We start from the raw sequence: 14,067 nt of genomic DNA, 5'->3' as shown, positions 1-14,067 counted from the left end.
TACTGCTGGCGTGCGCGCGCTTTCCCGGGCCATTCGCAAGCCGTTCTCAAAAGAAGACGGTCCGCGCCATACATCACCGGGAGCTTACGGGGGGATGCCAGTGTGTGTGTGTTTTCCGGTAGGCGTGATTTGAGTTGTTGTCCAACACGTGTGTGGTCTAAATATTCTCTAGCTGCCGGAGCGCGATGGAAGAAGAGTGCGCTAAATTGAGTTTGCGCGAGCGGTGCGTGGACAAGGGAAAATACAAGTGAATATGCAAGCAGAAACATAACATTTCCATCATTTTCTGCCTACCCCCCCGGACGTGTCATCCACCACCCACACGTCTTTCTGCTAAAATTGGATGAATTATTGGGAGCTATTTGGTTTCAATAGAATCACATCTATTTGGTGTTAAAACCATGCTGAGCTGAGGCAGTAATCCGTTAAGTCTGCTGGCAAAATACATGTCATAGACGATATGAAGTATTAAAATGTATTCAATGAATAAATATCGATTTACGTCACACATCATCGTTTGAATCCATTTTCCCATTTCTCTGCAAAAACAAATAACTGTGACCGGAGGATTTAGGGGAACTGTCCCAACACTTCTTCTTCTTCTTCTTCTTCTTTGGCTCAACAACCGTTGTCGGTCAAGGCCTGCCTGCACCACTTGTGGGTTTGGCTTTCAGTGACTAATTGATTTCCCCCCATAGCAGGATAGTCAGTCCTACGTATGGCGGCACGGTCCATTTGGGGATTGAACCCATGAGGTCCCAACACTAGATCGTAATAATTTTAAACCCAAAATCCACCAGTTCATGCAACATATGCCGCCGCTGCTGCTGCTGCTGCTGTCAAATTGCCTCAACCAACAAAAACCATTATCATAATTAGTTCGAGTGCTCGCACTAAAAGAAATAGCCTCTCGGCCGCTTCGCCCATGCTATGCATAGGTTCCTCCTTCCTTCCCCCTTTTCCTACTCTCATACAACAACGGAAAATTAAACCGAATGAATTTTGGTAGGTCCTCTCCTCTCACGCGTGCCACCTGCTATTACGCAAGCCCGAACATTCGACCAAGCCTTGCATGGCAATGGTTTAAACCACCATCAATTTATCCGCTGCACACTACTGCTACTGCTGGACGAAACAGACCTCACCACACTTCCTCCCCATCCCCCCAAATCTGTGTATTTTGTGAAAGCCCATCGCTCAATCTCCAGGGAGGGAGAGAGCGCCGGTTACGCCTCTACATGGGTGTAGCTCACTGTGCAAGACACCCCGGGATGCATGCTCGACCGGACGCCGGACACACTAGCTGCAGTCAACGACAACGTTCACATTTTCGTGGCACGACACTGTGCCACTCCCCAGCGTTCCGTCAGTTGCGTTGCACTGACAGGAAAAGCACTGAGGAAGTACTTTATCTCCCTTTCCTTCTATCTATCTCTCTCTCTTCAATACAACCAGCGCGCGTTAGGGGAATAGTGTGTAGATCTCTTGGTTGGAGAAATTTTCCAAACCCCGCGCATTTCTCTTGCTGGAAATTTTGGGCAACCAGAGAAGAAAATAAGAAGCGATTCCGTGGAGAGGAAAGGGGAAGTGAAGAAGAGGAACACACACAGGGGCGGAGGGGGGTTGGCTGAGTGCACTTTTTTTCCTCGTACGTACGCGCAAGCAATGTTGCAGCAGATTAGGTTGGGAAAGTTGGAAAAGCTTGATTGCATTTCACACATGGTTTGAGGAAACCACAAACAGAAAGCAGGTTGATTATTTTGCAGCAGTAGCAGTAGCAGCCGAGCCATTGCACTTTCTGACGGGAATGTTGAAAAAGTAGACGCAAAATTGAAAAGGAAACTGGACAGTAGACAACACCAGTAGCTTATCCTAACTGAGTGATAGTCATGTTGTTTCGTAAGTGTAAAACATTTATCACTCGCGGCAATGGGTACATTTAAAACATCTGCTCAAGTGACTTCATTTATTCACGGCAGTAAGTTGTAGATTAATAGGATTATTATTTAAACTGCTTTACAGTTGCAATTTTATTCTGCAATTACTGAGCGGTCTTGGTAACTAATCAATTTGCACGTTACAGACCATTAGTTGAAAGCTAATTTCGAACGGCGTATCGCCTCTAAAGGAAGTATGAATGATACAGCCCCAAGAAGATTGCTAAATAAAAACAATAAGTTTATGTAAGCAAGATGCACAACAATAAATAAATATTTAAAAAAGCGTGAAATAAGAGGCTACTTTTTCAAATACTCGACAAGAAACGAGAGAGGTCGTTAGAAATGAATTGTTGCTTGTACTACTTTTGACCTTTCTACAAAAGAACAAGAAAAAACAAATCAAACCAGCAGCGACGAAACCTCTCACGAGATGTTTTGAAGCTTCATTTGTCACTGAGTGTTTGAGGAACAACTCCCACTGCATCTTCTAACCTTCACATTTGCAATGTAAATAGACGCCTAAGAGTTGAGTTTTTCAGTAAGTATTTGTGTCTATACACCCATCATGCCAATCCCCATTCACATTCGGTAGAATCTAACAGCACGCGTTGGGGCGCAGAGCAGCAACGGTACACGAACTGCGTACACGAACGACTGCCGGAATCCAGCAGCTCCGAATGGAAATACAAAAAGAACGAACCGATTTGCGTAGGCGCTTCCATTTATCTCTCCAATGCGGCAGCGGAACACCCGGCGCGGTCCGGTACGTTTCCGCCAACCCCCGGTGGGGTGGGGGTAAATTTCCATGCCCACGGTCAGTGCACTTTGGTTCGCGGTCAGTGCAAGCGAAACGAGGAAGAACGGAGCGGCGAAATTCTTAGCGCTATTAATGTGCGCGCACTAGCCCCCAGGAAGAAGAAGAAGAAGAAGAACGCTCCGTTCTACAGTTAAAACAGACACTGGGGCGGGGCGCGCTTACGTGCCCCTGCCCCGCGGCCACAAACGCACACACAAAAGCGCATCCTCAGTCGCTCTCCACTAACGTGCGTCATAGGCGGCGCACGAGACATGCAGATGAGGAGTTGCCGCTCGGGCGTGGTGGACAAATGCAAAAGAAAACACACGCTCGGCGACCGGAACAACAATGTGTGTCTGTGTGAACGTCCGTCGTCCAGCTGCGTCTTTCACTGTCGCCATTCCACGGGTTGGGATGGCCATGAGTTGGGTTACAACGGGGGATTATCGTTATGTGCATTTGGGCGCGCATTGGGATTGTACGGTGCTGAGCTAAACAGTAGAGAGATTGCAGAGTAACACATGTTTAGTCCCGCTGAACTACCCAAAAACAGTCCCCTTCGCAATATTACATTGAAATTCTTCGTACCATTATACTTTCCGGGAAATAGCTCTATCCCAGAGACAAACACACGCTGCTAAAACCTTCATCGATCGTGCCCGATTTCATTAGCTCGCGGTACGAACCGATAGATGGTATGTGTTGTGGCAGCTGTAAATTTGAAATGCGTGCAAATTTTTGATCAACCATTCGCTCCCCCAGCTCCTCTGCTCCATCCTAGTATTCGCGAGATTTGCATTGTTTATTTATCACACACAGAGAACCGAGAAATGTAAACATTGCCCGGGATTTGCAGCAATCTTGCTAATTCGCGCGCAGCCTTAAGTTGCGAATTTTCAAACACCCATTACTGCCGGCCGGTTCGCTGTTTGGCCTAAATCAGACTATTCATTTTTAAGATACCAACCCCCCTGTGCTGTATCGTATGAGTTCTGGAGAAGTTATAAAAATGTGTAAATCACAGCCAATGTGTTTATTAAGTTTCTAGATATTCAATGAAGCTATCGCGCACCATTAATTAGCGTGACGTGGGAGAGCGCACCATGTTAAGGAAACAACGTTTCTATGCCTTCACAATGTATGACACAACAACTTTTGGGGGAAAATCTTTCGGCCCCGAGACAGGTCTAGACGGACAAATTCATAAATCAAATGGATTCATTGGACTTTCACATGCAAGCCCCGAGAGTCAACACGCTCAAGGACGTTGGTCGCTGCCAGTGGGGTTCGAGTGCCTCTTTGCCTCTAATACTAACGAATGCCTCTTTGTTTAAACAAAAGTAAACTAATTTAGAATGCAGGCCCTAACGTACAGGACCTTGGAGACATGAAATCCTAGACACAGGACCTTCTTGGGGTACTTTCGGCGGATATGACAAGCAGAAAAACATCACCCTGCAGCAAGAGCATTATGTCAGCCCGGCGAAAATGGGCGTGTATGCGAAAGGGGCATGTATACTATCGTTTTGGCAAATAATTTTTTTATTCATCGATTTCATCCCATTCCACACACTTGACAACTACTAGGCTGTCTAGACACAGACACACACACACACACACACACACACTGCAGAGAGAACTAATGTGTGCTTGCTGTGTGTTTGTCCCGACCGACCGTGCCGTGACGTTAATGCAATGTAAACAGTACGGAAAGAGATATACGACCCCGGGTGTGGAGGTGTGGTGTGTTTAGGGAGTATCCTCAAACATACAAATAGCAAAAAAAAGAAGGGTCTCATAGAGTTCCAATGCCGCAGAATAACCTCCATTATGACCAACAAAGGTTTCTTGGCGCTATTGTACGAGCCAGCCCCCTCGATTGTGTGCCTATATTACGATCAAAATGAGTAACCCTACACCTACCGCCGCATGTTTTGGCGCATCCAAAACGCGCTAAATCGATTTGAAATATATTAACGTGGAATACGTCTGACGGTAGAGAGAAACCGTCCAGCCGAACTGGAGCAACAGATGGTAACAGGGGAGCAGCAGTTTAGATGCTTCCTCCAGTTACGCTTCACAAAGTGGGGTGTTTTTGGACTGTTCCCATGAGGTCACAGCGCTATTCGATACGGGAAAAAGTGTAACTTTCAAGCATTTGGGGGAACATTGCGGTCGGTAGACGACGACAACTTTTGGCCGAGATGACATACAATTTCATAACCAACCAAGGCTAAATACAACAACACGCCGGAAAGCAGGACAGTCTCCTTCACCATAGATATAGATGCCCGGAAGCCCCAAAAGTAGATATCTCCGGAACTCGATGCCCCGACGGTTTGACCCGAGACCAAGATAGGAAGCATACTTGTCCTATGAACGAACAGTAGACCTTTGCGATATGTGTTTTTTTTACCTTCTCGTCTACCACCAGCAGACTACAGATAACAAACTAGTGGAACTAACGAGAATTTCACTCGAAGAGACTTGCCAAACGAACACCACCATCACCCGAACGGAATGAGGCTCGGTATGATTAAAAGACTTTGTTGGCATAATGATATCAGCCAGAACACCGCCCGCCCACGTACACCCAATTCTTCCTCAAGCCAGACGCCCTCTCTCTCTGGAAAGAATAAATGATCCTTGGCTGACTCGCAGGCTTCAAAATTCCATTAATCACTTGCAAACTACCGAACCACCAGAATAGAATTAGAAAACACACACCTAATGGCTTCCCCCCTGACTGTGGCAAGGGGGGACATTTGTTGGCAACGACGAGAGCACATGGTCGTTGGCACATGGTAGGGCAGCAGGTTGGCATTCTATCCTTTTTCGCTTTCTTCCTTTATCCACTTCCCATCGACCCGCGCGACGATGGACGGAGTAGTAGTGCTTTGCTTGGGCACTTTCTCCGTCTTTCTCTTTCGTTGGGCTTCTATTCGTTCGTCTTGTGACGCAATCAGGCGGGCGCGGAAGAAGGTGGTAGCGCTGAGTGATCCTTCGACACCAGCCCGACCGACAATCACCGTCTCTGTGTGTGTGTATGTCCTTCAGGGCGATTTTTCAGCTGGCCGTATGTCACGTTCTCGGCGAGATGTGTGGCCTCCATTGTACGCAGACGAAAGGCGAAGAAAAGAAGACATTTCCATGGGTGGATGAGAGTGTATTCAAGGTCGTCTCATCGGTTGTGTGGGTGTGGTGGTGGTGGTAGTGATGAATTTAATCCACCACCGTGACACACACACACACACACACACACACACACACACACACACACACACACACACACACACACACACACACACACACACACACACACACAACAGCGTGTTATAACACACCCGTCTGTGCACTACGTGCCGCGGCTTGTTAGCGAATTATTCAAAGCAGGATGACGCATATTTGCACGCTAATTTTCTTTTTTTGGTTCACTCTGTGAGGTGCGTTTTGGTATTACAATCGGCGGCGCGACAAGGCTTGCCGATGGAAAAATACGTCCGCTAACACGCTTAAAGGTAGGTGAGAACCCTCTAGACTTACTCCCCGCACCGTCTATTGGTGCCAGCGCAATTGGCGAGAGCACGATGAATCATCATCCCCCGGGGGTGGTGAGCGGTAGCTGCTGCTGATGTGTGTTGGCAACCGCAATCGGGTCAACCTGGTGGACGCCATATAATAACGGGGTTTACATTGGGAACAGCTCACCCAGAAGGGAGGGAGGGGATGGTGATGCATCAGAGAGCAAATGTTAATCGAGTCCGTGGGTGCGCGGCGCTCTTAATCGGGCCGTGGTGTGTGGCTGGTTTTGTGCAGTGTGGAGGAGACAGGAAGTCGGAAGGATTAATTGTCACGGAAAGGCGGCTAATAGATTTGACTCATTCGTCCCTTGGCGAGGGGATTTTAACGTGAGACCTCTTCCCAAATTTTTAACGCAAAATACCACTCTGTAAAAGGCATTGCAAATTAGCAAAAGTGCCGTTTGTCATTATTAATCGCAAAAAGGGGGGAGGAGTTAGGAATTATTAATATTGCTTGCACGACACAACGGACGCACTGGCAGAGTACAGTGCTGGAATATTAATAAACTCAGCGAAACAAACCACACACAAACAAAATTGGAACAAGTCAGTCTAAATATAATGAATAATTAACATCAGAATGGTTGTAGTTTTACCAGAACGCGACTCGATTTAGCCGCAAAGAAACTTAAATCAGCCAAACGAAGGTTCCCTTGGCAAAAAACAGGCAAAAACGGCCCAGAACCAGACAACACAAACTTTGTCCACAGAGAGCCACCGGATCCACCTGTTTCAGGGGTCGCCATCCTTCCGCCAAAGCACCGCTACACACGCGCGCTGTTAATTCAGCATATTTATTTACTACACAGGACAGCTGATACTCACTTTTGTGTCTTGCTAGCATTAGAAGAACCTTGGGTTAGTGGTTTGGTAGATGAAAAAATGAAGCACAAACCACTATCCAAAGCTATGCAAGCCGATAGCATGCTTATGGATTAAGTTTTTGCATACAAATCATTTCGCCGATTATACTCGCGTAGGGCCCCACCGCTTCTGGTCTCCTATTTCGCGGGAATTACATTCTTAACTGTACCGTACTGTGCACCTCCTCTCCTCGGTGGTTTCCCATGGATGGATAATGGAAGGCAAACTTTTTCTTCAAAACGGAAATCACCGCACGCTTATCCCTTTGACCATGGCCGCTCGCGTTATTCCGTTCGCTTTTGTGCGATTGGCCGGAGCTTCACGAGCGAAAAAATCACGTCCCCTCAAGTTAGGGCTAATATAATGCTTAAATGGAAGAAGCGACAACTCAAACAGCAACAACGAAACAAAAACAAAAAAACAAGCAAGATGTAAAACAATACACTCACGCCCACACGGGATGGATTTGAATGGTGCACGTGTATCGATTTCATAAACGCTACACACGAAGCAAAAGGGAAGACCGAACGACAGTGTGGCGGAATTGGAAAAGAAAGACAAACACATACACTTATGGTAACCTAACACACTGGCAACTCTCCAGGAGCTCTTTTTCACTGGCTGGGTAGATGCACCACAAACTCACCGCCGCTCCTTTTCCCCCCAACACTGTGTGTCCCGCGGAGGAATTAATGGCGCGACACTGGTGGAACGTTCCTGCTCCCCCCATCCCTGCTCCGTTTTCTATGTGTGTGTGTGTGTGTGTGTGTGTGTGTGTGTGTGTGTGTGTCAAGGAATGGAAAACTTGGTAAATTAATTATCATTCCCTCCCCCCAGGACAGTCGTCGCAACCAGGGCCCAGCAGTCCATTCGTTGGCCGTGTGGTCGTGTGTCGCTGTCGTGATGCGGAAATCAATCAACGGACATTGACCAAACAAACGCACGGAACGAATGAAACGCCTTTACTACTGCCGGCTGTGGAGTGGAGAGAATCGATACATAAAAATAGACGGAGAGAGAGAGTGAGAGAAGAGGTAGTGTGCTGCCATTTGTCACCATTATTGAAGCGAAGTTTTCAGATACATGCCTCAATTGTGTGCAGAGTACTGTAGTCACCCGGCTCAGATGATATCGTAGAGGTGAGGTTGGCTTTACACTGTTTGCATTGGTCGCGCTATTGTACAGTTCACGGAGCAAATTGATCAGAAATATTGTTAAAATTTTTAGTCAACAGAGAACCCACGACCTATGGGAGGAGGAGTAACTTCAAAATCGTGTAATAGATAACAAGTGGCATACAGAGATTTTAACGGTTGATCATGCTCTCCCCTAAGTGCGGAATCCAGCTAGATTCAATGGCTTAGAAGTACATCAAACCACATCAGATGTTCGTACAACATATCTAGAAGCTATTCAGAATAGCAAACATCTACTTCCTGTAGCTCTAACAGAGTTCCGAATTTTTAAACGTCTTCCCGTAAACCTTGGAGGCGTTGAAATAACCAACAGCTTGTTCGGAGCGCCAAGGAGTTTCCAGGTTCTATCGACAAGTGCTGTACAGCCGTTCGACACTTCCGCAGCATGCCCCCCACAAACCGCTTGGAGTTTACAAAGAGATCTCGACTCGACGAGGCGTTCGTTGTACGCTTCTCAGCAAAGAGGGGGCACACCACATTGAATGAATCAAATACCATTGTGAACATAACGAGAAAACGTGTGGCGCGTTGCTGTTCCGGACACGGATTTTGAGCAATGCACCACCGTGTACGTTGTTGATCAAGCAATTAGCGAGTTGGGAAGCATTTTACAATTGCGCCAAGTCTACTCTGGGCGCAACGTGTAGTAGTAAGCAAAACTTATTTATTGCTCGTCTAGACTCGAGTACAACGAAAATGGCAATAGATAGTGAGAGCGGGGTAAAAAATCTATACCAAGAAGTTGGCACCTTAGCATCCGCTTGTTATCGCGATCGATGCGATCGGGTTTAAAAAAGATCCTGTTTGGTAGAAAACGGCAAACGTGTTTTCATTCAAGAAGCCAAATTTGGTAATAACATGTCGGTAAGACTTGCTGATGATTGCAGCGTAGTCTCGGTTAATGAGCCTCGACAAGGCGTTGCGTTGGATCTGGTTGGTTGCTTTACAGTGGAGCTAACCCTAACGGGTGTCGTGAAGATTGATAGAGACATCTCCCGATGAGTGGCTCTTGCCATAATTTTGCCCTTGACTTTTGATGAGTTTTCATTAAAAAGCAGGTCTATTAAATGAATGGCTTCAAAAACTTTGTTCCAATCAGGCTGTTTGTGCTAAATACATTAAAATTTTTTTTAATTTAATGATATAATTCACCTTTATGCCAATATCCCGTAACTAGTTTCTACTCATCTCAACATAAACGATGATTGTTGATGGGTTTCCGATTCACTCAGACGCCTTCACATTTCCTGAACCCCCCCCCCCCCCCTTCGGAGATCAATTTAATATTTTAAATAAGAAAAAACGATTTCTGCTCAGCACGATCACCGCAGCTCACCATACCATATCGGACGCTAATCAGAGGAGCAGAAACCACAACAAAACAACCATGGAAACATTAATACCAACACTGATGCAAGACAGCGTTTGCTCTACCCAGGTGCCAGAAAGTGGAGAGGCCGAATTCACCCCAAGAAACTTTTTGCTTAATCATCTAATTTCGCGAAAAATTCTCTTCCCCGTAAAACGCGTCTTCGCTTCGCAAATGGATGGTGGTGTGGCGGACATCATCTCCAACCGACCAAGCCAGCAAGCAAGCAAGCAAAATAAAAGACTCAACAAGAAGATGTGGTACAAGGCAAGCAGGAGAACGAGATCTCGAAATCGCAAAATAAGATTGGCTTGGAAAAGATTTTAGACGGAATTTGTTTCGCAAATGGATGTTGTGAGGATGGTATCAAAAGCAAATGGAGATGTGCTTGGAGTCTTTTTAGCTGGGTTTTTAGCTGGGTACTCGCTACAGTGTATGTGTGTGTGTTGAGTAATTGTTTCGTCCCAAGATGCTTATCATACTACACACTCTCTGTACCATGAATATGTAATGTAACTATTCTAAAAAAAAAAAAAAACAGTACTATGTTAGAAGTGGTAATAGAATTTGAGTATGAATATTTACCAACTCTTCTTTGATGTGCAAATCCCGCTGGGATGTAAGCATTTAAGCAAAGAATCAAAAGAATGTTTCTACAACTTTTATCAGACTCTACAGTCACACAAAAAAACTAGACAAATAAGTTGCGGCATAAGCAAGCACTGTCCTCGGTCCCTATTTCCAAAGCGTTCTTCGTGCGATTTCCAAACCATCCAGAGCTAACCATTTTCTCCGTTCCCTTTCTCACGGTTTCTGTACCCTCTTCATTTCTAGCACGTTTGCAAATTATTTTGCAACTTTTGGAAATTTTCCACTCCAGTTTCACCCCGCATTCGCGTTTGCTTTTCCTGGAACTGTCTGTCTGTGTGGCGGCTCTGGCTTTGCACATCTTCCTCTCCTCCTTTTGCTCATCTCGGCAGCGCACAGAGATTTGTTTGCTTGGCCAACATAACAATCTCAACACTGATGCACGGCCAGCCCGAACACTGAGAGTAGCATAATTTCCTACCCCGCAAAGCTGCTGCATGCTGCCAGTGGGGTAGGGAAAAGTACACACACACACAAAGATTGCTTGTCCTAACAAACAACACAGGTATATTTTTGAAGCATTGCAGCGGACGCTTTTGACCTGTGTGTTCCGCCGAATTTGGATCATTTGCTTTTTTGGGATTTTTTTCGCAATTCTCCTCTCCACGGTGAGATGAGAGTTGTGATGGACGCCGACGTGACGTATTTCTAAAACGGAGGAAGAAAGGGCGGTCGTGCTGGGAAGGTAGCTTCATCCGTGAACTAGACCAGAACAAGCTAGATGAAAATGGCAACAATGTTTTGAGCTGGCCGAGGGGCTATGAAAAGCATGAAAGTATGGGGGAAAAGACAGCATCCGCTACACGCCGTCGAAATGGAAAGAATCAAAAAGACTACCACAATACACGGCAGAGCGGTCGATGGCAGTTTTGGTCGATGAAATTTGATCAAAGTTGTGTGTGTGTGTGTGTGTGTGTGTGTGTGTGTGTGTGTGTGTGTGTGTGTGTGTGTGTGTGTGTGTGTGTGTGTTCGCGGCCGAATCTCATTGGCAGTCTAGACCGGCCACCGGGAATCAGGTTCTATCGATCGTTAACATTTTATAGCCACTTGGGCAGCTTCAGGGTTTGTCATTAGAACACCACGTGTGTGGTTGGAAGGCGAAGCATTAGGCCCGATTTGTTACCGATTAATAATCACCAGCTGACAAATTAGCTAATATGGCGACCTTCCATAATTCATGACCTCAATGTTCAATCGTGCATTATGAATTCAAATGACGCGGGAATCCCTCTATTCCAAAATGGGGCTCATTGCAGACGTAATGATTAATGAATGATGTTTCCGGTTTCGGTACACTCATCTCCATCCCGCAACTTCTTCTACCGGACGAGCCAAGATTTAAGCAATTTTATAAAGTGTCTGCACCCACGATAAGGTTTGATTTATCATTGCTTCCTGCACGGGAAGGAATGTAGCGCCAATAGGCTTTTCTTAGTAATTCGCACGTGTGAGTCATAAATGCACCTAAGTTATCGCGAGCTCCCTGCATATGGTTGCGCTGTGTCTTAAGGGCTTTGCCCATTTATCTGCTCTTATCGCACCGTATCTTATCAAACTAATCGACCCGATAACCCATTTCGCGTGAGCAATAATCGAGGACGAATTGGCGACGACGCACACGCTGCAAATAAAGTTTATTTCCGGGAAAAAGAAAAGCAGCTGTAATCCAGCCAGACACATGTTAGCGTTTAGATATGATTTCAGCGCAATCAACTTACCCTATATGAGCTTCTGTTCTCAAGCACCACGCTTCCATTGAGAGTTTAGTATAATGGGGAGAAGAGTGTGTCTTGGTAATCCACGAATAATTCACGAATCTCCCAAGGTGGCGGGGGGGGGGATACAACTTTCACACGACGCTTTCAACCAAACACCCACACACGTGCACGCACTGGATCTTCCTCTCTCCTCTTCTCGAGCTGCACACAAACCGATCGCGATCGCACGGGTATTTGAAAAGACTTTGAACGGGCGGGGGGCCGACGACTGTACTGTGGCAAGCTTTGCTTAATTAAATCAAAATCTGACCAAACCGGCGGCGGGGGGTGCGGGACGGGAAATTGGCAAGAGAACGGATGGAAAACTTAGCAGGGAAACCGAAAACTGAACCGACTCTCACACGCGCACACGAACTGCAGTAACAGACACACACGACCGGGGAAGCGCTGGTTGTAGAAAGGGGCTTGCACCTCAAATCGAGACACGCGGAATAGAACTACTGCTTGCGCTACTGTTTTGCACTAACACGCACGGCAGTGCACGCGGGCGGCTTGACGTTTCGCTACAGCTGAGAAGAAGATGCACACACGCACAGGGGAGGCAGAGGCAATAGGAAGAGCAAAAAAAAAAACACACTCGCTCGCAATACACTTTGTCAGACGGGCACACACTGCTGCTGTTGCCGCTCGATATTTGCCGCTTTTGCCACACACAGACGTACTCTCTCTGTCGTTCCTTCACTCTTTCCTTTTGGTCGATGGACGATGGGTATTCTCGCTCCTTGTCTCTCTCTCTCTCTCTCTCTGCGGTTCACGCCGTATGTATCTCCGTGCCAGTAGTAACACTTGCCGTCGCTGCCGCTGCCGTCGTCGCGCTGTGTAAATCGTCTGTGTCTGGGGGTACTTTCACGGACGGACCAGAGATAATCATACACGATTGGACCCGCGCGCACGCTATGGCCTTGAAACTGCTGGTGCTGCTGCTGGTGCTGCTGCTCGCCGAGATAAGTATCTTTGTGACAGAAGGAATTCTTTCTGCCCTTATTCTGCTTCTTTCACTTCAGAATCACACACACAAATTCGTAGGAGCTGCTGATGCTGCTGATGCTGCTGCTGCTGCTGCTGCTAGGATTGCTGTGCCAACTGCGATTGAAGAAAGAGTTTGAGTTTTAGTAAATGATCGATTGCATGCACAAGACGTTGTGTGTGTGTGCGTGTGTGGATGTGTGCAGCAGACTAACGACGATGCAGGAAACAGTTCACCGAAACCGGACCTAACCTAACTGCCTAAGAACACACTCCGGGGCAAGATCCAGCAAGTTGAAATGAAACATCGTGGAAACAGCACTTGCAAATGTCGGATGATCGTGGAACAACACACCTGCGCCCGGGATGCCGGGGCGGCAGGTGTGTGAACAGAGACAGAGAGACGGACAAGAAATTGATTCGATTTGGGTGAAGGTGGAGCGGGGAAGAAGCCGGTACACGTACGCCTGAAGGTGGAAGGAGAAAATTGTTTTGCGAAGATTTCCTTTCGCTGCCTTCCGCACGCTCTTTCGCGGCCTCGATGTAAAAGGTGATGTTGGCTCGCAGCACCTCAATTCTCGTTCGTAATGGACGATACCCAGAGCTGTAGAATCAAGCTTGTGTGTGTTTGTATGGGTGCCGCTGGCAAACCGATCCATTCCAGTAGAGAGAGAGAGAGAGAGCAAAACCTACCCGTAGATTATTGGGGATGGTGGTATCCATGAGGGGTGGAAAGGCTTCTTTGCACTCTTTGCACCGCAACATCCCACACATACATCCAACCCCAAAATCTAGTTGGCCGTTTTTCGCAATCTTTTTCGCGAGCTTCTCTTTTGCTACAACCGGCAGGCACCCCAGCGGGACTTTTCCAAAAAAGAAAACCCCACCTCCCTTTCACACCGCGGACTAGAGGAGATTGTCAGTGTTTG

General features: G+C 46.8%; 1 protein-coding gene across 4 annotated transcripts in view; it reads right to left on the bottom strand.

Moving 5' to 3' along the window:
- LOC121595195 (nuclear receptor-binding protein) overlaps window positions 1-14,067 on the bottom strand; it is a 55,160-nt gene that overhangs the window by 36,940 nt on the left and 4,153 nt on the right. For all 4 annotated transcript variants that reach the window (XM_041918942.1, XM_041918941.1, XM_041918940.1 and 1 more), the window contains exon 2: window positions 12,113-13,255. The gene's annotated coding sequence lies outside the window, so the exon portion shown is untranslated. The remainder of the gene's footprint in view (window positions 1-12,112; window positions 13,256-14,067) is intronic.

This window comes from Anopheles merus, chromosome 3R, assembly GCF_017562075.2.
Source record: "Anopheles merus strain MAF chromosome 3R, AmerM5.1, whole genome shotgun sequence".
In the NCBI taxonomy this organism is placed as follows: domain Eukaryota; kingdom Metazoa; phylum Arthropoda; class Insecta; order Diptera; family Culicidae; genus Anopheles; species Anopheles merus.
Note: the sequence above shows the minus strand (reverse complement) of the source record. Positions and strands in the feature narration are given on the sequence as shown.